We start from the raw sequence: 22,488 nt of genomic DNA on the forward strand, positions 1-22,488 counted from the left end.
TGCTCTCAGTGTCTGCTTTCTCAATCATATTCTCTCTCTTGATGTCATTTAGGTTCAAATTCTAGCTCTGTGATCTACTAGCTCTGTGACCTGAGACTATTAAACCTTGGCAAGACTATAAGATAAAAGAATATACACCTCAAAAGAATAAGGGTTAACTGAAATAACTCATGTTGTAGGCCTTTCTTTTCAGTACTTTCCTCAATATATATGTATATATACACATAGATATTTATATGGTACCACATAATACGGTTGTAATAACATGAACAACAGTACTCTTTATTGTTTAAATGGAGTGTGCTAACTCACTTTCCCAAAATAAATGGCTATATCCTTTTATTTTTAGAAAGATGTAAGTTTCATATAAGTCCATGAAGAGAAAACAAGTGGATTTAATCTGTACTGCCTAAGCACAGAGACTGTTATAACGTGATATAGAATTAAGCTAGCTAAGGTCATCCTTTATAAGTACACATAATAACATTTAGTAGGGAGGTAAGAGGGAAGCAGCACAGAACTCAGAATGAGGAAACTTTGTTCTGACATTAGGTAGCTATGAGAGCACAGGCAAACCTTCCCATATCTCTTTTTTTTTGAGAGAGAGAGAGAGAGAGAGAGAGAGAGAGAGACAGACAGACAGAATTTTAATATTTATTCTTTAGTTTTTTGACGGACACAACATCTTTGTTTGTATGTGGTGCTGAGGATCGAACCCGGGCTGCACACATGCCAGGCGAGCGCACTACTGCTTGAGCCACATCCCCAGCCCCCCATATCTCTTAAGTCTCAACTTTCACCTTTACTAAATGGAGATTATAGTTGTGTTTTTCAAATCATATCTAAGCAGTGGAAGTCTTTCTTTAACTCATCTGAGCTCCAACTATAAACCTTCCTTTCTGCCCCAGACAACCACAGAGAAAGCTGAAAACCACAAAGGTAAAGTTCTTATAGCTTTTATATTTTAGGTATTCAAGCCTAGATATTAATCAGGTTGATGGCCTCAGGTTTTCTAAAATAAATTAGGTACAGATATAATAAAATAATACATAGTTGTATATGTTCATAAGTCTTAAATATAACTGGAAATAAAATAGAATATACATTAACTTTTGGATATTCTTATTTTCAATTATTCTATTAACATCTGAAAACAAACAAATCTACTTATTAATATATATATTTCATTAACTTAAATTTATATTTTCAAAAAGTTCAGTTAAGAAGTTCATTTTCATCACTTTAGGTTTTGATAAGACCTAAAATACTTGTATATGACAAAAGCAACAAAAACTTACTTTTCATTTTATATGAAAGTACATTTTAATTAATAATGCATAGCACTTATCTAGACTGTATTTGCACAACAAAACATATTCAATGACATGAATATACATGGAGTGGGCTTGCTTGGGAGGTGTTCAAGCTGAGGATGACAAACACTTGTGGAGATCACAATTGTCACTGGGTGTCCTTTCTTTGGCAGAATGTTAGACTAGAAGATCTCTAAAATCATCTCCAACTTGGATATTCCATGACTTCCTGTTGGTCCAATGCTAATTTTGTTGGCATAGTCTTATTGGAATTATCAAGACAAGACAGCAAGTTAACCAATAGGCATATACGATCCCCATATTAATATTCCCAGACCTGACCTTTCTCTAAGTACAGTCCAAACTGACTTAAATAAACTAGCTGAATATCTTTAATTTAAACTACTTTTCACTCTCTTTTTGACTAAGCAACAGATCTTGTACTTCACTAGAAAAGTTACTGGGTAAAAATCCTCTGTCTGGCTAAGTCAGAAATAGGTTGCCAGATTTCAAGCAGGTATACTACAATAATAAACAACAATTTAAAAATTTTTCAGTGGAATGTAAGCAAGCACTTGCCACATTTTAAAAATGAGTGAGTATATTCTACATGCTCAATGTGGAATACTAAACTGAAGTGAAGAAAGACAGATTTAGTTTAATGTGGAGATGGACTTTCTCAAAATCAGAGTGCCCTGAATATATATGTGATGGGCTTGCTTGGGAGGTGTTCAAGCTGTGGATGATGAGCACTTCCTGGGATGGCAACTGTAATTGGGTGTCCTTTCTTGGGCAGAGTGTTAGACTAAAAGAGCTCTAAAAATCATCTCCAACTTGAACATTTAAAATAACATTTAAAAAATATTAAAGTGGGAATTAATACTAGTACTCAAAATCCTTTCTGGTCTGGCCTAAGCAATCCCCCAGCTTCCTCTCACCAGGACCCCAAGACATTGTTCCAATGTAACTCTCACTTGCTGTGTCCTGCTCTCTTTAGGATTCTACTTTTACTTATACTGTTCCTTTGTTCTTCCTTTCCTTAGCAGCAAAAACTTCTCTACTTTAGCTTACAGAGATGTGGGGAAAGAGATCCCATCACATACATTGATCCAATCTTGAAAAATCAACATACTAATGCCAATGTCTATGGAAAAAAAATAATTTAATGTAGGGAACTAAATTTGGAGGACATGTTCCTCTTACTCTACGTGTTGTAAATTGAAGTGGTAAGCTTCAGTTAAATAATTCATGAATATGTAGTAATTAGCACAGTGCCTGGCATTAAGCAAGCATTCAGTAACTATTAATTACCGTTGCTCACATTTTGATAGGTTTACCATGTGTTGCTACGATAAATAGTTTTTCTATAAGTACTTCAGACAGACCTGACCAAGATCATGGCCAATCAAGTTTCTACACTTGTGAATTTATATTCTAATGGGGAGAGACACTAAAGAAAAAAATCAAAATATACTTTTGGAGAGTGATTAGGTGAAATGAAGAAAACACAGATGAGGCACTTAAGACAATTTCAGTTCAGGTAGGTCAGGGAAGGACTTTCTATGAAGGTAAAATTTGAGTTGTGTGGCAAAAGAGAGTCTGGGATAGTTTCTTAAAAAGAAATACCATATACAACTGTCCTATGCTGAGAAGAGCTCAGTGTTACTGAGGAGGAGGAAGACTAGTGAGGTTGCAGGGTAGTCAAGAAAAGAGAAGCCTGATTATTAGACACCACCTGCATGCCTCCTGCAAAGGAATGCTGTGCTTCTCCATTCCTTTCCTAAAGATGGTGAGATTGGCAGGGCACAGAGCTCACTTGAGCCTTAAAAAGGCCATACTAAAGACGAATGGTGTGAATATACTTTGTATACAACCAGAGATATGAAAAAATTACAAGAGAAAGTTATTGATGGATTTAAACTATTGGTATGTGATCCTCAGCAGCTCGGTTGAGAATACACTGAGTAGGAGTTGAGGCCAGGTATGTGGCAATTGGAGAAGTGCAGTGTTGCGACTAAAACCTAACTCTAAAGCAGGCCAGAGATGCAAAGAGGACTGGTGCTGGGACTGGGAATGGGGATTGACTGCAAATGGTACAAGGGATCTTTCTTGAGTGACAATGTTTTAAAACTCAATTGTTACTGCATGTGGTAGTATACACCTACAAACCCAGAGACCTGGGAGCTTGAGGCAGGCTCTCAAGTTCAACACCAGTTTTGGCCACTTTCAAGACTCTTTCTCAAAATTAATTTTTTTTATAAAGAAAGGGGGGCTGCAATGGTAGAGCACTTGCCTAGCATGTGTGAAATCCTAGGTTCAATCTCCAGCACCACAAAAATACCAAAAATCGAATTATGCTGCTGACTATACGATTCAGTATTTATTAAAAAGCAATGGATTATACACTTAAAAGAGATGACTCATATGGTATGCAAATTATGTCTATAGTGTAAAAATAAACCAGATTGAGGGAGAGTAGGAAGGAAAAATTACCTGCCTGGATCCCAGAAATCAATCAATTAAACCTTAGCATTGCTTTCATCTGAGAACCCCAAAGTGTCTTCATCTCAGATGACGAGAAGTTGCTTTCAACCAGATTTTAACACTCCTCACCTGGAAGCACTTCTGCATTCCTGTTTGTCCCCAATGGTGGCCCTCAATCCCCAACTGTCTCCAACTCTTATTTGATATACATCTGATGGATATGCAATTACTTGGCTAAGGACCAAGCCCAAGTCAAACATTTTTCCCTTTACTCTCTTTAGCCAGAGCAAAAACTGTGATTATTAATAAGAAAACAGAAGAAAATCTAAAAAACTAGTTTAAATACTAGACTACCTCTTTCCTGTGCATCACTTAATTTCTTTTCTCTTCTTTTCCAAATTCCCTATTTAAATCCTTTCCTTAGAACTTAACAGGATTCCAGGAAAATATACAGTGGTCTCCACTACTGCTCCAGTTGTAGTTTTTAAATCTGTCCATACACGATTCTATGTGATTTATGAGCACTGTCATACATATTACTTTCCTTTAGTTGCTGTAACAAATTTCTACAAACTTGGAGGCTGCAAACAATAGCAATTTTATTCTCTCACGGTTCTGGAGGCCACAAGTCCAAAATCAGTCTCACATACCTGAAAACAAGGTATGAGCAGGAGCTGTGCTCTCCAGAGGCTCTGGGAGAGAATCTGTTCTTCTCTCTCTGGCCCCCAGCATTCCTTGACCTGTGGACACCGCACTCTAATCTGTGCTTCTGTGGTCATATTGCCTTCTCTTCCTCTGTAACAAATCTCTTGCTGCCTCTCTTTTATGACTTTTTTTTTTTTTTTTTTTTTTTGCATTTTGGGCCCACCTAGATAATTCATGATAGTCTTCCCATTTCATCATTCTTAACTTAATCACCTGTGCAGACCTTTTCCCCATACTACCTTTATGATTTCCAGGGATTAAGACCTGATGTTTTGGGGTGGCCATTATTCAGCCTACTATACTATATAATTTGGGGCCATCTACTTTGGAGATAGGTGGTTCACAAAAGACCCTATTTAATAAATGGCAGAGATTGATTTCATGATTGATTTTTGCTGGTCTGGGGGTCAAACCCAGGGCCTTATACATGTTTGGCAAGAGCTCTACCTCTTAGCTACACCTCCAGCTCAAAGGGTGGAGTTTTAAAGTGGGTCACCCTAACATACTAGACAATATTAAGTCCTCATTGCAAAAGCACAATAGCAAGGGCTTTGCATATATAGCAAATAAATTGTTGTCACTATCCTTAATTTAATCTGAAAGTATAACTCTATTGGATGAAAACCATTTTACACACATCACAAGTGAATAGATAATTGTATTAAGATTAAAACAAGTGTGGCAGAGAAACAAGAGGCTCTGACCTCCCACATCACTTCTCCACTTCAGCAGATGATCTTACATATAGCCAAACAGATTCAGCTGTCTAGTATCTGAGATAAATTGAAACACTGAGCACCGCCCCGCCCCCCCCCCCAGTATCTGCTGCTAAGAGAAGTAACAGTTAGTAGTTGCCAGTCACAAATCCCCAAGAAACAGCCTACCTCACTTTTCTTCAACTTTCCCTTGACTTTACTGAACAGGACGATGCACGAACAAAACCTGGAGGAGCCTGAGTGTAGACCTGAAGCAGAGTTTTGCGGAAAAGGAGAGTTTCAAGAACTCTGTGCTGTGACTGATGCCTATAATGGGCAAAGCGGAGTCCACCAATCGATTTCAGAGAGGAGGCAAGCTGAAAGGGCCCTTGCACAGCGTTTAATGCTGTCTCATTTTGGAGGAGAGGTTACTGACTGTCCAAGGCTAGACTTCTCTTTATCCACAAGTTTTCCTTGTCTCTTCCTCCTGTTTCCCCGGAAGCAGGTAGGAACACAAGTTAGCAGTCCTATTGGGGCAAGGGATCCAGTGTTCCCCCACAAATTAAATAACTTTGCATAAGCCCCTAGGGTCTTCCTGAGATGCCCCGGTTTTACCGCCACCTCACCACCTCCCGGTAGGTTTTGTAACCCCGGAAAACAGCAGTCCATTCCGGTTAAGAAACTCTTTATTGGGCATCTACCATGTGCAAACCAAGGCTCTGGAAGATTCCAGGAATGAACACGAGTTGCTCCCCGGTTCTCCGGAGAACCACCAACCCTGTCCCCCCAGGCCCCACCCCGCCCCTGTACCTGCTACCAACACCTCATCCTAAGAGACAGGCCGCATCTCCGCTGGGCGCCGGCGGGCACGGCGGTCGCACCAGCGCGACCCGGCGGCAGGGGACTTGCGGGCTCCCCACTCTCCGCCCCGAAGCCCGCGGCAGTGGCTCGTCCTCGTCGGCGACGGCGCCGGACGCTGCCCCGCCCACCTCGCGCCGGTTCTCTGGGCGCTCGTGCTCTGGCTGCCGCCCTCTGGGCACGAGCCGGGTAGGGACGGTTGGGAAGCTCGACTAGTTGTCCAAGGACTCCTGGGAGAAAGTGCTCCGCGACCGTGGGGCGGGGCCACGCCAGCACCCGGACTCCGCCCCCGGACGCTGTCGCCCAGGCAACCGAGCGCCGTGCTCCCCGCCCGCCGCCCCGGAGCGCGAAGCCGGGCGGTTCTGCCGGTCTCACCCCAGACACTACCCGAGTCGCGGACCCCGACTTGTACTCTCTGCTACTCAGTATCTCACTTTTCCTACTGCCCGATAACGGGCCTCCCCGCCTCTTGTCGCCACCCATATGCCTCCTGGCGGTTCTCAGGATTGTCTCCACAAGGATCTTCCCAGATCAACCCCCACCAATCGCTCTTACCTGTGCCCTAGGAGGCAAGCCCAGGCGTGGATCTGGTCTTCCCCCTGCCTCATCCTCTGTCACCCTCGCCCATCCCCCTCTCTTCAGGTCTCCTTGACCATTTGAAGTTAAAAGAATTCACATTTGCAGCTCTGTCTTTGTTAATGCTCTTCCTCAGTCTGGAATTATTTTTCAAAGTTCAGACGTGTTCCCTGGATAGCTGACCCTTCTGCCTCCGGAGAGCTGTTTCTCTGCTGTGCCTCGGTTACTCTCTTTATCCCTAATATAGAATTTATCAGATGTATGATTACACTCCCAGATTTCTCCGTGCTGTCCAAATTGGCATTCGAAAAGAAGGAATCCAGAAAGGTGGGTGGGTGACAGACACAACTTGAAGTGTTTAATTCTATTGACAATCACATCATGAAGACACCTACAGCAAATAACTTTTTATGCATGACTTGATTTGAAATATTAATAAATTCTATGTTACGTAATGTAGTTACAATTTTTAGTAAAAATAGTACTAAATAATATTAAAGCTTGCTTTTTAATCATATCTATAACAAATATTTTGATTTATTGACTTGGAGACATTTAAAATTACTTATAGAACCAAATATGTTAACAAGAAACGAAACCATAAATAACAAGTAGAAAGGTAAGTAGCTTAGGTTTTGTGTCTACACAAAAAGCAATTTACGATTTTCCCCCCTAATTGTTTTGTCAAAGCATGAATGTATTCTTTGGCATAACATTTTAGCCACCTAATATATGATTCACATTGGTGCTTCATTTTGTGTTTGCAAACTAGCCAAAGAAATTTCACATTTTTTTCTTTTTGAAGTTTTTAAATAAAAGAAATGTGAAGTTAGGTGTAGGGGTACACCTGTAATCCCAGCTGCTGGAAAGCCTGAGGCAGGAAGTTTGAGGCCAATCTGGGTAACTCAAAAAGACACTGTCTCAAAGTAAAAAAAAAAAAAAAAAAAAATTGAATAAGGGCTAGGGATGTAGCACAGTGCTAGAGTCTTTGCCTAGCATGTGTTGTGTGAGACCCAGTGTGGCATAAAAAGGGGGAGGGGAGGATTAATTAGACAAGTATAAAACTAAACCCACATATATGTGAAAAATTATGTGCATCCGATTTTATTATAAAATCCCTTGCATTTTGAAGTGTCTTGCAGTTTAACTTTATGACATTTTACAATATTAAAAGCATTCTTAGCTTTTAAAATGAAGAATTGAAATATCAGGAAGGTGAGTTCCTTTAACATTCATTCATTCATTCCACAAATATTGATAGAGCACCTACTTCATGTCATGTGTAAGATTTGACAATAAAACTGGAGATAAAAAGAAAGTTCCTATAAGTTAATCTCCTAGTGGAGCTTACATTCTTATGGAGAAACATGATCCATGCACAAATAGACAAGTCCAAATATGTCAGACGGAGAAAAGTGTTACAGAGACAGAGTGAGGAGTTTAGAGAATGTGGGGGTGCCGTTTCATAGTATGGTCTGAAGAAGCCTCATGGGCAAAATGACACTGACTTATAGCACTGTGGGAAGGAAGTCAGGGATATGGTGAGGTGGAGCTTTCCAGGCCCGTGCTTGGTATGTTTGAGAATCAGGAGGCCAGTGAGGCTTGAGCAGAGTGAACAAACAAGCAGAGGTTGTCGGAGGTTCTAGTCATATAGGATCTAGGTCACTGAGTCTGGGGTTGTTACATGTCTCCCTTCTTTGGTTCCAACCATGAACCAGATCCTGTGCTGGACATTGAGGGAAACATAAAGAAACTGTTAAAGTTAAGTGTAGCTCCACTGTGAAGTGTCCTTCCTAATGTTGTCATTGTAAATGGCAGCAGGATGTAATTAGGAAGCCTTGGTTAATTTAAGAATGGTTTAAAAAATAATAAAACTAAACCTGGCCTGAGCTTTGGTACTACCTTAAGCAAGCCAGTAAACCTTTGGAGCATTAATATTTCCATCTGCAAAATGTTAGCTGTAGAAATTATCTTAAGAGGCTTGGAAAAAAAGGAAAAACATTTTAATTCTATAAAATGAAAGAATAGGCTGTCACTGCATGGCTGGAGATTGGGAGGCAGAGCAGGTGTACCCAGTGACTAGCCAGCTGCCCACCCCACATCCCTGTGCCAGGTACCTGATATTCCTTGGCGACTATAAGAAAGGGCCAGCCTTCTCTTTTTGTGGTCATTCCTGGCACTCTAGAGGAAGTTGAGGGATTAGCTTTTCCTAAGACATAATCAGAACTCAGTGTCTGGGCTTGGAAAACATTTAACTATCACCTTCTTGGTGACTTAGGACTATCTGTCTGAGAAGCATCCACTTGCTCTTTCCCTCCTTATGTTTAAGAGTTAATATGACAATGTGAATCAAATGTAGGGGCAGGGGTACCCTACCTTGGGCTTCAACTCAAGGTGGACTGAGATGTTCTTTCCCTTCAAACTAACTTTCTGTTCCATCTGACCTATGGCTGATGGAAAAATGGGGTGCTCTCCTGCTGAAGATCTGCCCAATCATGGCCTGGCCTCCTCCATATAGCTTCAGACCTCTCCAATCCAGTCACTCCACTTTGCCACCCCAGGGGAGGCAGTGATTTCCAGTGACCAAAATTGGAACTGGCACTGATCAGAAACAAACCTGATTTTCAGTTTTTTGGGTCAGAAAATCCTTGTGTGGGACGGTACGCCTGGGCCACACCTTTTGATTTCTTTCACTTAGTATGACACCCCTGCTTCCTGCAGCCCCTGATCCCCAACATGAAACTGCTTTGGAGATTGACATCTTCAAGGTGATCATCTTTATCATCAGTCTCAGGGACCAGAAGGGGGATTGTTCTTCCCCGTTGGTTTTGAATGCATGCCACCCTCCCCAGTCTCAAACCCAAGATAAAATGAATCTTCCCCTTCTGACAAAATCTGGTCCTCACAGTTAATCTTTACCTAAGTAGGAAGGTGCAACATGCTTTATTTCCCTTTGGGAGTAAATGAAGACAAACACTTGCACCTTGGCACTGACCAGACAAAATATTAATCCACTTGAAAGTTGTTATCTGACATGGGATATGCAAGGGGCCTGAGAGCTCAGTCATATACTGTACGGGGGCGGGGGGGGGGAATTCCTCAACCCTTTTCATTCTAAAAAAGGGAAAAAATAAAAAGAGGAAAATAAGAGAAATAAAGTCAAACAAATTAGTCCTTACAAATAAAAAAATGCGGCCTGTTTTAAAAAGTAAATAAATAAAATGAAAGAAAAGAACTTTATCTTGGTACAAAAGCATTTATTAAAATTGTGCCAGAAAAGCACTTCAGACATCATAAAGTAGTGTCACTAAAAATTTAATTAATGATTTGCTTAGTTCAAAAAAATTCTTGGGGGTTGGACATATAGCTTAGTTAATAGAGTGCCTGCCTTGCATGCACAAGACCCTGGGTTCAATCCCCAGCTCCCCGCCACACACATGAAGAGTAAGCCTTTATTCCTTGGGAGCTGGGGTTGTGGCTCAGTGGTAGAGTGCTTGCCTACCATGTGTGAGGCACTGGGTTCAATTCTCAGCACCACACATATATAAATGAACAAAATAAAGGCCCATCAACGTCTAAAAAATAGTAAAAGGAAATTCTAGTTTACCCAACATAATCAGTTTCATAAATGATAGTAGTTGGGAAAAATAGATATTTTTACTTAGCCTATGGTTCGATCCTCAGCACCACATAAAAATAAATAAATAAAGTAAAGGTATTGTGTATATCTACAACTAAAAACATAAAAAACCTAGACCCAGCCAGATGTGGTGATGCGTGGCTATAATCACAGCAGCTCTGGAGGCTGAAGCAGGAGACTCTCAAGTCAAGGCCAGCCTCAGCAACTTAGTGAGGCTCTAAATAACTTAGCAAGACCCTGTCTCAAAATAAAAAATAAAAAGGGCTGGGGATGTGGCTCATGGTTAAGTACCCCTGGGTTCAATCCCTGGCACACACACACACAAAAAAAACTAAATGAATGCAAAACTAGAGTTACTAGAGTTACAGATTTTTGGTATAGATATTTTCTCTTTCTAATTATGCCTTACATTTTCTATTTTACATCATATTTGGCAGCTGGTTTTCCCAGGATTTGGTACAGAGCTGGACACACAGAAGTGACTCAATATATATCATGGAAGGCATAAGAAGCAAAAGGCCTCTAATAATTTTTGCTGATGGAGAATGGGGTGCTCTCCTGCTGAAGATAAGGCATACAACCGAAAAGATTGTGTAGTTAATGTTCTGACATTGTTCTCTCCACCAGAGACACAAAACAGAAATATATTTAATTAGAAAGCTTGAATTCATTCAACAAATATTTATTGAGCACCAACTATATACCAGGAATGCCCCAAACAAAACACACCAAAACCCTGCCCTCTGCTGGGCAGGGTGGTGTATGTCCATAGTATCAACTACTTGGGAAGCTGAGGCAGGAGGATCATGAATTCAAGACCAGCCTGGGCAACGTTATTAACAAGACCCTGTCTAAAAAAGAAAAGAAAAAAAAAAGAGACAGCTCAGCCAATTAAACAAAATCTGCCCTCCTGGAATTTACATTCTCTTGTGGGGAAACAAGTCATAAATAATCATGACAAAATTAATATACTGGGAAGTTTAAATGCCCTCGAGACAAATGAAGACGAAAGGAGAAGAGTGTGGGAGCTAGGGCTGTATGTAGCTCAGTGGCAGAGCGCTTGCCTAGCATGCATGAGGCACTGGGTTCAATCCTTAGCATTGCATAAAAATAAATAAATAATAAAGGCATGCTGTCCATCTAATACTACCAAAAATAAATAAATAAATGAATAGAAATTTGTACAAAAAGGAGAGGAGTGTGGGGATGAATGAAATGTAAACAGAGCAGGGAAGGACCTCTCCAGGTGATGACATGTGACAAAGTATTGAGGGAGTTAGGGGAGCAGCAGCCATGTGGCTTCCTAAGGAAGAGCATTTCTAAGAGGAATTGTGATAAGATTAATAGGAATATTTTTTGGTAGTGTGGACTAAGAAGATGAGTAATCACTAATTTGAAGCTATTTTTGAAACTATTTTCCTGTGCCATTCGAAGTGTTGAAGTTTTCAAAATCAGTCTTACTGAGGTATTCTTTACTTACAATAAAATGAATTCATTCTAAGTGGACCTCTAAGTGATGACTTTTGATAAATGCATACACCCAGGAACCAGCACTCCAGTAAATATTTCTGTTTCCCCAGAGAGTTTTCTCATGTCCCTTTGCCATCTCTCCCCCAACACTGGTGTGAATTTTGCTTTGTTTTTGTTTTTGCGATGCTGGGGATTGAACCTCAAGCATGCTAGGCATATGCTGTATCATCCTAATCTCCCCTTTTCTTTTTTTAAGACAGGGTCTCACTAAATTGGCCAGAGTGGCCTTGAACTTGTGATCCTTCTGCCTCAGCTCCCTAGTAGCCGGGATTACATGCATGTGCAACCAAGTCCTGCAGCTGAACTATATTCTTTTTTTTAAAAAAATATTTATTTTTTAGTTGTAGTTGGGCACAATATCTTTATTTCACTTATTTATTTTTATGTGGTGCTGAGGATCGAACCCAGGGTCTTGCATGTGTGAGGCAAGCGCTCTACCGCTGAGCCACAACCCCAGCCCCTGAACTATATTCTTATTAAGATCTTTTTACTTTTTTTTGTACCACTTGACCACTGAGCCACATCCCCAGCCCTTTTTTGTATTTTATTTAGAGACATGGTCTCAGTAAGTTGCTTTAGCTCTTAACTGTTACTGAGGCTGGCTTTGAACTTGCAATCCTCCTACTTCAGCCTCCTGAACCGCTGGGATTACACGTGTGTACCACTGCTCCCGGCTTGATCTTTTACTTCTTATCTAGAAAGTAAATGTAAGTTTATGGGTATATTTCTACCAGCTCTTTTTACCCTTTCATACTGGGGGTTGAACCTAGGGCCTTGCACACATGCTAGGCAAGTTCTTTACCACTAAGTTACATCCCCATCCCTTAAAAGCGATTTTTGTTTGTTTGCTTGTTTCTTTGAGACAGTGTCTCACTGTGTTGTCCTAGCTGGCCTTGAACTTGCAATCCTCTTGCCTCACGCTCCCATATATGTTTTTAAATAATAATCTACTGAAATAATTCATGTTGGTTATGAATGTTGACAGGTATTAACATAAAGTATATGTTATTAGGTATTAATTTTATTACTTGTTTATGCATCTGGCAATTTTGTGACATTCACCCATAACTATGTTGCCCTGGATTAAGTGGTGAATAATGAACTGATTAATTATAGTGTCACATTTTATATTTCTTTATCTTTTACAGATTCTTTGTATAAACTTTTTTGATCTTTTATATTGTGATAAAAATACATAAAATAAATTTTATCATTTAAAGTATGTAGTTTCACTGGCATTCACATTTTTTTTTACACATTCACATTGTTGTGCAATCATCACCACTGTCAGCAGAACTTAATCTTCCCAAATCGAAACTCCATACCCATTGAATGCTAATTCCCAATTCTCCCTACCTCCAAACTCAACAACCACCATTCTGTTTTCTGTTTCTATGAATCTGACTACTCAAGGTAGCTCTTTAAGGGAATTACACAGTATTTGTTCTTTTGCATCTGCCTTATTTCACTTCATATAGCATCTCCAAGGTTGTGGTGGTACACACCTGCAACTATCCAGGAGGCTGAGTGGGGAGAATTGCAGTTTCAAGGCCAGCCTGGACAATTTAGTGAGACCCTGTCTCAATGTAAAATAAAAAAGGCTGGAGATGTAGCTAAGTGGTAGAGCATTCCAGGTTCAATCCTCAGTACCAGAAAAAAAAAAAGTCTCCAAGTTTTATTTATGTTGTGGAATATTTCAGAATTTCATTCATTTTTCAATGCTAAATAATTTTCCAAGTGTGTATATACTGCAATGTGGTTATTCATTCATCTGTCCATGAAGTCCTTGAATTTTCTTAAAAATTCCCGTTTAATAAACTGAATCCAATTGCAGTGTCCCATTTGATGAGTTTTGACAGATATATACACATGTCAATCAAGACAGAACATTTTGATAATTCCTAGAAGATTTGAATTGATTGTGCTGTGGCCATTTTTTGATAACCCTTATGATCATTGGTATATCCACTTTCTCTTCCTCATTCTCACCAAGCTTGCTTTGGTAAATTATTCAACCCAACATTCAATCAAGCCCTGTGTTTCAGGAGAACTTCTAGCAGGCAGATCCTGATTAGTTCAAATGAAACTTTGTATTTTCCTACCTCTTCCAAACCACCTCTTTCAGAAGAGCATGTAATTGACTTTTGGGCATTTGGAGGTTAGGAAAGTTCTGCTTAGACTCACATGCAGACACAACTCTTTTTGTCAATCAAAGGCTGCCTGAAGAGATTGCACAGACATTGAAATAAGGTTACTTTTGTGTGTTGGGATTGTTCTAATGCTTTCTTTCTATGATAGACCAAATAACCTTCAAAACCTATACATTAACAAAGTCTTGTCCACAATTACTTCATTTTAATGATTATTTAGTGAGCCAAAAGAACCACTAGGTGTCACTCTGACTTTATTTTTAGAGTGACATTTCAAACTTTATTTAGTGCCTTTCAATATTAAATATTAAATTCAGAAGCATTTTTAAAAATCCAATAAATTGGGTGGGGGCTGTAGTTCAGTGGTAGAGTGCTTGCCTAGCACATGTAAGGCACTGGGTTCAATCCTAAGCACCACATAAAAATAAATAAAGGTATTGTGTCCATCTACAACTTTAAAAAAATTTAAAAATCCAATAAATTGAAAAGCACACTTAAAACTGTTAGCAAAAATAGGGACTGGAGGTGTAGCTCAGTGGCAAAGCACATGCTTTGTATGCATGAAGTCATGGGTTCAGGGCCCAGTACAGGGAAAGAAAAAAAATATTGAAAAGAGTACATTAGTTTTTTATTTAAATAATATTAACAAATGGGGTGATATATGATTTCTAAACAGTGATTAGGCAAATGACATTTAAAAGAATGTTTGGTGTGGGAATGCTAGATGAATAATGGCAGAGTCTATATGAGTGAGATATTTGTCTGTCCTGGGGCCGTATTTCCAGTAACAGAGCTATATGAACTCAATTAGTAGCAGTAGGAATTTTTCATATAGAGATAAGAAGTACAATGGTGAACTGTATTGGATTCGTTTGTCATGAAGAGAAAAATTCGACTGATAAAATATAAGTAATTATAAGTTAAAGGCAGAAGGTAGGAGGGAAGCAGCATAGAGAAAACAAGATGTGAAGTTTTATTTCTGAGACTGAGATAAACTTCCCTAACCTTTCTCCCAAACCAAGTAGCACCCCCAAAGGACTTCATTGTGCATGGCTCAGAACTCAATTAGTTGCAAGTAGCAGAAACCAAATTCCACTGGTTTAAGGGAAAAATAAACAGATTTTTATGTGCTCACAAAACTGGTAATTGTGGGATTGGGATGGCTTCAGGCATGGTTGGATCTCCTTAAGGCAGCAGATCTCAAAGTGTGATCTGGGGACCCCAGGGATGGGGACCTTGAGACCCTCTTGGGTCGTCAAGGTCGAAACCATTTTCATAATAATACCAAGACATTGTTTGTCTTTTCCACTTGTTTTCTCACAGTGTGTAGTGGAGTTTCCAATGGCTTTGTGACCTGCTATATCCCACATATTGAACACAGAAGCAGAAAATAAAATCCAAATGTCTTTAAAACTGGCCATTAGAGAGATTTGCAAATATGTAAAAGGCTGCTCCTCTCGGTAATTTTTTTTTATGTTTGAGAAACTATGATTATTTTATCATAAACATCATATCAGTTGGGGTAGTAGCTCAGCAAGAGAGCATACACTTAGCATCCCCGGCACACACACACACACACACACACACACACACTCCCCCCCCCAAAAAAAAAAAACCATTCTATTAAAAATATGTTATTTTAATATACTGTTATTTTAAGTGAATAAATAAAACATTATTTTAAAATATTCTTTTCTTTTTAAAATTTCTACTGTGGTAAGTATTTCTTTGGAGTATTGAACATTCTTAAGAATGTAAAAGGGTCCTGAAAACTTAAATTTGAGAACTACTGGCTTAAGTAAGGTATAGTGGATAGCTGGGCTGGCAGCTTGACTGGCATCTTCAGGATACTATCTCCATATCTTAAGACTGCTCTTTGAGGGCTAGCATGTGAGGGCAAAGACAACTTGTGAAACTCCAGGATTTTATCTACCAACCTTTTGGAGGCACGGTTAAAATTCCTAGTTACAATGTTGGCCACACTTGAGTCACAGGCCCATCCATATACTCATCACTTGAACCAGGAAATGGTTGACACCTGCATCATTATGTCCACCTCTAGAGCTAGGGGTATGGTCAACCCACTAGCACCATAGGACAGCTGAAGAAGGGGTGGTTCCCTAGAAGGATGCTGAACAGGTAAAAGACCAAGTTCCCTACCTAAAAGTCTAAATCCTTCTGAAGATTCAGAAGGACAACTACCTCTTTTTCAGATTCCTGACCCTCCACCATCAGCATCTTGAGATAATACAGTTATCTTTCTCTTCTTGGGGGAAAAGAAAGACTCTGATTTCTTTATCTAATTAGAGTTTGGGTCCAAATCACACATCCTAACTGAAGGTTTCCTTATGTGTTAACAGTTGGTCCAAAAGAAAGTTGTCCTTTTGCTATATATTTATGTAACAAGTCTAACTTTAACTGAGATTCCAACCTAAATGTCTAAAGATTTCAATTTTATGAGAGCTTATGCTGCTTGCAAGGTGCTTCTTGTCAGTTCTTATAACATTCTAGAGGTTTCTGTGTCCTTACCTTTGAGAACAGGGCATAGGGGAGTTGTCCCTTGCATCTTTAATATTTTTTAACTTCAAACATGGAAGTCGGGATAGGGTTTGGAGCATAGCTCAGTGGCAAAGGACTTAAGGAATGTGCCTAAGGACCTGGGTTCAATCCCAACATACCCCCCAAAAAAGGTGGGAATTGGGGGAGAAGTTATCCCCAACCTGGTCTATCAGTTTCTATAGAGAATATCTACAAAATGAAATTTTACATAATTATTGTTTCAGATTATTCATTAAAAGTGTTTCTTAAATGTTTTGGGTAATAATATAAAATAGTAGTTTTCTCAGTCTTAAGTACTGAGTTTATATTCTTCACTGATTATCTTTTTTTTATGTCCTTTGCCTTTTGCTTTCAACTTCATTACATTTATTTATATTTATTGATTGATAAATGAAATTGTATATGTCTATGGTGTCCAAACATGATATTTTCTTATATGTATACACTGTGGAATGGTTAAATTGAGTTAATTAACATACTCGTTATCTCACATAATTCTTTTTTTTTTTTTTTGCTGTTGTTTGTGAGAAAACTTAAAATCTACTCAGCATTTGTTGAATATACAATACATTGTTTTTAACTATAAGAGTTACCATGGTTACATTGGATCTCCCATAATTATTTCTCCTGACTGATATTTCGCATAGCTTTATTACTTTTAATTTTAAAAGCTAATCATGCAAAATCTTAATTTTACAGAGTAAAAATGAATAGGTCATTGAGAGTCACAAGAAATAATTTTTCAGAAAAAAAACTGTATAGTTAGTTTAAAATTTATTTTAAACAAAACATTATTCATTACTTTGAAAAAAATGCTAATGTTTCTCCTATTGTTTACAAATTAAACTGCAAAAGGAAACCCCAATAAAATTGCATAAATTATCTGAAAGCATCAATAAATCTTTACCACATACTTTCATTTGGTTTCACCTTATGTTTCCACAAAAATACTACCATTTGATGAGTATGAGAATTTACTTTTTTTTTTTTTTTTGGCTTTGACCTTCAGGTTACTACTAAAGTTACTACTCAAAAAATCAAATTACATGTGCTATTTGTTGTACATAAAATATCATTTAGTCTTATTTGCTTCTCTAGACCAACTTTCATTAAGCACAATTACAAATACCAAACTCAAGTTGTTATCACACCTCACAGTAGTTTTTAAACTGTTTTGAAAATAAAAATTCACATCATCACATAATTTTAAATAGAAAAAGTTTTAGTAACCATATTCCTTGGAAATAGTTCTAATTTGTTCCAATAACTTAGTAACTAATGCTTCTGGGTAAAAGACATAGTTATCTTGTATTGTTTTCATTTGAATAAAAATAACATTAAATGATATGCAATATTAATATTGAGTTACGTTGATAACCTGAATCAGAACAACGTTCAACTGTGAGCATCTAGTATTAAATAAGTTGTTTCATTAAAAAAATGGATAACAAACAATCTTAGAGTAGATAACAATTAAAATATAGAACACAAGAAAGCCTGGCTCAAATTTTCATTGAGTCCAACAAGCAGAAATTTGACTAGAGAGTTCTAATTCAAGATGAGAGCCTGATCATTTATTATATGGCATTTTCTTCTAATGAAATAAATAAAGCCCTGTGCCACCACCTTGACACCTAAATGTTTACGCAAATCATATAGCCTACTGCTTCTCAAACTTGGCTGCATAGCAGAATTGCCTGGAGGGTTTAAAAAAAAATACTCATTCCTATATCTCACTCCTTGAAGTTCTGCTTTAATTGGTCCGGGGGTCTTCTAGCAACTATTTTTCTAGCCCTTGGTAATTAGCAGTCTGTATGGTGTTTTCAACTTTCTAGGTTTTATCAACTGTGAGATTGTTTTGATTGCCAGGTCTTTGTGGTAAGCTGAATTCTGCATGGCAGGGCTTACTGTGCAGAACGGTGGCAATGCCTCTTTCGCCATAATCCATTGCCTCTCACTTCCTTACTCTCTCCCAGTGGAGGCAAGTTGCTGTGGAGGCAGCCACCGTGGCTGATCATCACTGAAAATACCAAAGAAAAGAACTGACCTGCCTCCTAGATATTTTTTTTCCATTGGGAATGTATGCCTTCCCCCCTCCCCCATTTTCTCTAACTCTTGTAAAAACTTTTTTTTTTTTTTCCTTTTCTTTTTCTTCTTTTCCCCAAGAAGCAAACTATGAACTTATTGCTGGGGGTGGGGTGGGGGAGTAAATAGGGACGGCAGTTTTTCGATCCCTTTAGGACATGTTAGAAAATTCTGAAACAAGTAGAAGCATAGTAAGTGCTTGCTTTCTTTTAAAGCTTTTTCTGGGGAGGGAGGAGGCTATTGTAATGGTAAATTTCACTGCGAGAAGAAGAAAGGGTTGGTAATCAATCAAAAATGAGGTATTCCTTTGAGTTTTTGTCATTTTCTTCCTAGATAGCGAGAGGCTTTTCTCTGTAAAATATACAGAAAAAGTCTGGGTGTATGTATGCTCCAGAAAAAAAAAAAATCAGTCTTCGGAGCGGACCATTGAAAGAAGTTTTTACAAACGGAGACAAGAGAGAGAAAGAGAGACCACTGGGGGCTTCCGTGAGAATTCCCCCGGAGCAAGATTTATATTGCAAAATGTTGAAGTGAGAAATCCTTCTGCCTCAGCATCTTGGAGTGGAGCTAGGAGGAACTTTGTACATCAGGAAGAATTTCTTTTCTCCAGACCTGTCTTTTGGCCAGCATGTGTCACGATCGGACAGCTTGGGCTATAGAAGCGCCCGAATCTGCCTCGGGCATTTTAAATTGAACTCGAGGGATCAAGGTTTCGGCAAGATGAAGAGCACAGAGAACTTTGATGAGACTGGTGCCACGCTAAACCCCAGTGCGACCCCCAAGGGAAGGTACATTTATCTGGAAGCATTCCTGGAGGGAGGAGCTCCCTGGGGTTTTACTTTGAAAGGTGGCCTGGAGCATGGAGAACCATTAATCATCTCTAAGGTAACGCTGCTTCTTGTTGTTTCAATGTTATCTTTATTCATATTGTTTTTCTTTTTTTACACCCTTTCCCCCGCACCCTGATTTTTAAACTTTAGTCAGATGGGTCAAAACTGCAAAATAATTCCAAGGATTGCCTCAATGTTACTTAATTTGATGTTTCATGCCTTTCTGATTACCTGGAAATATTTCGGATAGCTTGGTATTTGAAAGAGAAATATGCCTGGCTCATTTACTCTGTGAAATCCCGGGAAAAATGTGCTCATTTGATGGATAATCTTCCCTTTTTGTGAATGAAATGGTGTAAGATCAGTTGCCACATGAGCTTTTCAGTTATAAATCAGATTAAAGATTAACAGCATGGTCAGATGGTGGCATAATACGTTATGAACAGAAAAATATCTGCTCTGTCTCCCTTCAACTGAAAATATCTAGCTTTTAAAAATATTTAACATTGTTTATAATTCTGGATGATTTATTGCATAAATATTATTTATTGCTTATTTTTACACACTCAGGAGAATTCAGCTTTCAGTATAATTAAGAGCAAAACAATACTTTTCCCACACTATTCTGTGTAAACATCTTTTTGTATATTTGAATCTGTTTTTAGACCTGAGTCATATTGAATTCTTCAGTTAGCTTTTGGTGTGAGTAGTTAAACCATTGAATGAATCCTTGTGCATTAGGTATTTCTGCTTTTCTCTTCAACTATAGAAATTAACATTACTTGTTATAATGTTTATTAAAAATTTTTAGACTATTAATAGTCTAATGCAACAGAATTTAAGCATCTTTTGTATGTGTGCATTCCCTTAAGAAATGTTTGTAATTAAAAGAGAATTTTTTTTTTTTTTGGTTTGAAGTTGGGGAAAAAGACAATAGGTATTGCATTTGATCTCTGTTATTTATTATACCTTATATCCCCAAAAGTGTTTTGAGAGAGATCAAAGTGATTTTTACTGTGAAGAGCCCCTGGGATTTGGGATTCACAACAACCAGCCATGAATGCATTGGAGATATTCTATAAACCATGTGACCCTTTCCTTAGCTTTCTTAAGGAAAACAGAGGATGTGTGTTTGTGAGTTAGGAAGGATTCCGGGTGTACAAAAACTTAATTGATAGTGGCCTAAAGTAAATTGAGATTGGCTTTTCTCATACTACAAGAAATCTACGGCTGGGGTTGTGGCTCAGCGGTAGAGTGCTTGCCTAGCACATGTGAGGCCCTGGGTTCATCCTCAGCACCGCATAAAGATAAATAAATAAAATAAAGGTATTGTGTCCAACTACAACTAAAAAATAAATATTTTTTAAAGAGCCCAGAAAGAAAGAAAGAAAGAAAGAAAGAAAAGAAATCTAGAGTTAGGCTAACCAGGCAAGAACAGCAGCTCAATAAGGTCATTGAGGGTCCTACTTAGACCTTTACTCTGTCATTCCTATGATGTGGGCTTTCATCTTTAAGGTTGTAGCATGGACGTAGCACCTCCAGCATCGTCTTCATTCCAGGTAGGGTTTTGCTGCCCTCCGTCAGATTTTTTGCTTACATCTCATTGGCCAGAACTGTGTCACATGCCTACCCTTAGACCAATCATTGGCAAAAAGGAATTAAATTTTCAGGACTAGTTTAAACCAGTTAGGATTTCTTTTATGGGTTCTGCAATAGAGACCTCCCCTCCAATCTTTGGGTACTGTTTGAACAAACTGGGGTTCTTTTTAAAGGAAAAAGAAAGTAATGACTATTGGGTAAAAAACTGAGAATGTCTGCAGCAAACATTATCCCTTGCATTTTAAAACTTATATCCTCAATTTGCCTGACCATTAATGAAAAAATATTATGTATCAATTTATTAGATGTTTGTTGTCAGAAAGGTCTAATCCACCCTCTACTGAGCTAGCATCTCTAAACCTCCATGGTATCTACAAAATGGGTACATACTACTATCTACTTTATTAGGCTGTGTAGGAATTAAATGTGACCATGCATTTAACGTAGGTTCTGCTACATAGAAGTAGCTCAAAAAAATCTAAGCAAAGATTATAATTATTGTTTTTCTTATTCTAACAGGCATTCATATTAGATCAATTTGACTACTGCACAAAGATCCAACAAACAACAATTTAAATAATATAGGAATTTATTCATCTCACATAATGATCTGAGTATAATCCAGACTGAAAGATGGCTCTGAATATTATTAGGGACTCAAGTTCTTTTTACTTTGTCCTTACTTCCATCCCGGGCTGATGTTCCATTGATATGGCCTAAGATGACTTGCTATCACATATGCTTTCCATTCAGAAAGAAATAGGAAAGAAGGGTAAGAGAAGGCAATCTCTACAAAGGTACAATCTGATACAGTCCATGCTATCCAAAATGGTAGCCAACAGTTATATGCAGCTATTTCCATTTCAATTAAAGTTAACCAAAAAATGAAGTAACATGGGATGGGGATATAGGTCAGTTGGTAAGAGTGCTTGCCTAGCATGCATAAGGCCCTGTGTTCAATCTCCAGCACCACAAAAATAAACAAACAAACAAACAAACAAACAAATAAATAAATAAAAATTTAAAAAATGAAGTAACATTTAAAATTCTGATCATTTGCACTAGCCACAATTCAGGTGTCACATTGCTCTAAAACTCTTGAACATCTTATCCCATCTTGTCTGTCCAGCAAAGCCCTATTGGTAGATGCCTCATTTCTTCTCTCTGAAGTTTTCCTGATGTGTTCCAGCTGCATTAGGTGGTCTCTCTTCCATACTCCTATATCATATACTTATTACATTGAATCATGATATTTTATTTATGTTGCTTGCCTTCTCAGAAATCTGTGAACATTTTTAGGACAAGAACTATTTTCTTTTCATCTCCACCACATCTACCCAGAGCCTGACTACACAAATATTTGTTGGGTAAATGAAAGGGCATTGCTTCCAGGCGTGGTGGTGCACGCCTATAATCCCAGTAGCTCAGGAGGCTGAGGCAGGAGGATCGCAAGTTCAAAGCTAG

General features: G+C 38.5%; 1 protein-coding gene across 2 annotated transcripts in view; it reads right to left on the minus strand.

Moving 5' to 3' along the window:
- The window catches only part of Ccdc158 (coiled-coil domain containing 158), an 81,934-nt gene extending 75,643 nt beyond the window's left edge, over positions 1-6,291 (minus strand). For both annotated transcript variants that reach the window (XM_058584228.1, XM_046459005.2), the window contains exons 1-2: positions 6,008-6,291; positions 5,387-5,684 (exon numbers count right to left, since the gene is read on the minus strand). The gene's annotated coding sequence lies outside the window, so the exon portion shown is untranslated. The remainder of the gene's footprint in view (positions 1-5,386; positions 5,685-6,007) is intronic.
- Between the last annotated feature and the right edge of the window lie 16,197 nt (positions 6,292-22,488).

This window comes from Marmota monax, unplaced genomic scaffold (assembly GCF_021218885.2).
Source record: "Marmota monax isolate L192 unplaced genomic scaffold, Marmota_monax_Labrador192_F-V1.1 WCK01_AAM20220418_F8-fsc00112, whole genome shotgun sequence".
Lineage (NCBI taxonomy): Eukaryota > Metazoa > Chordata > Mammalia > Rodentia > Sciuridae > Marmota > Marmota monax.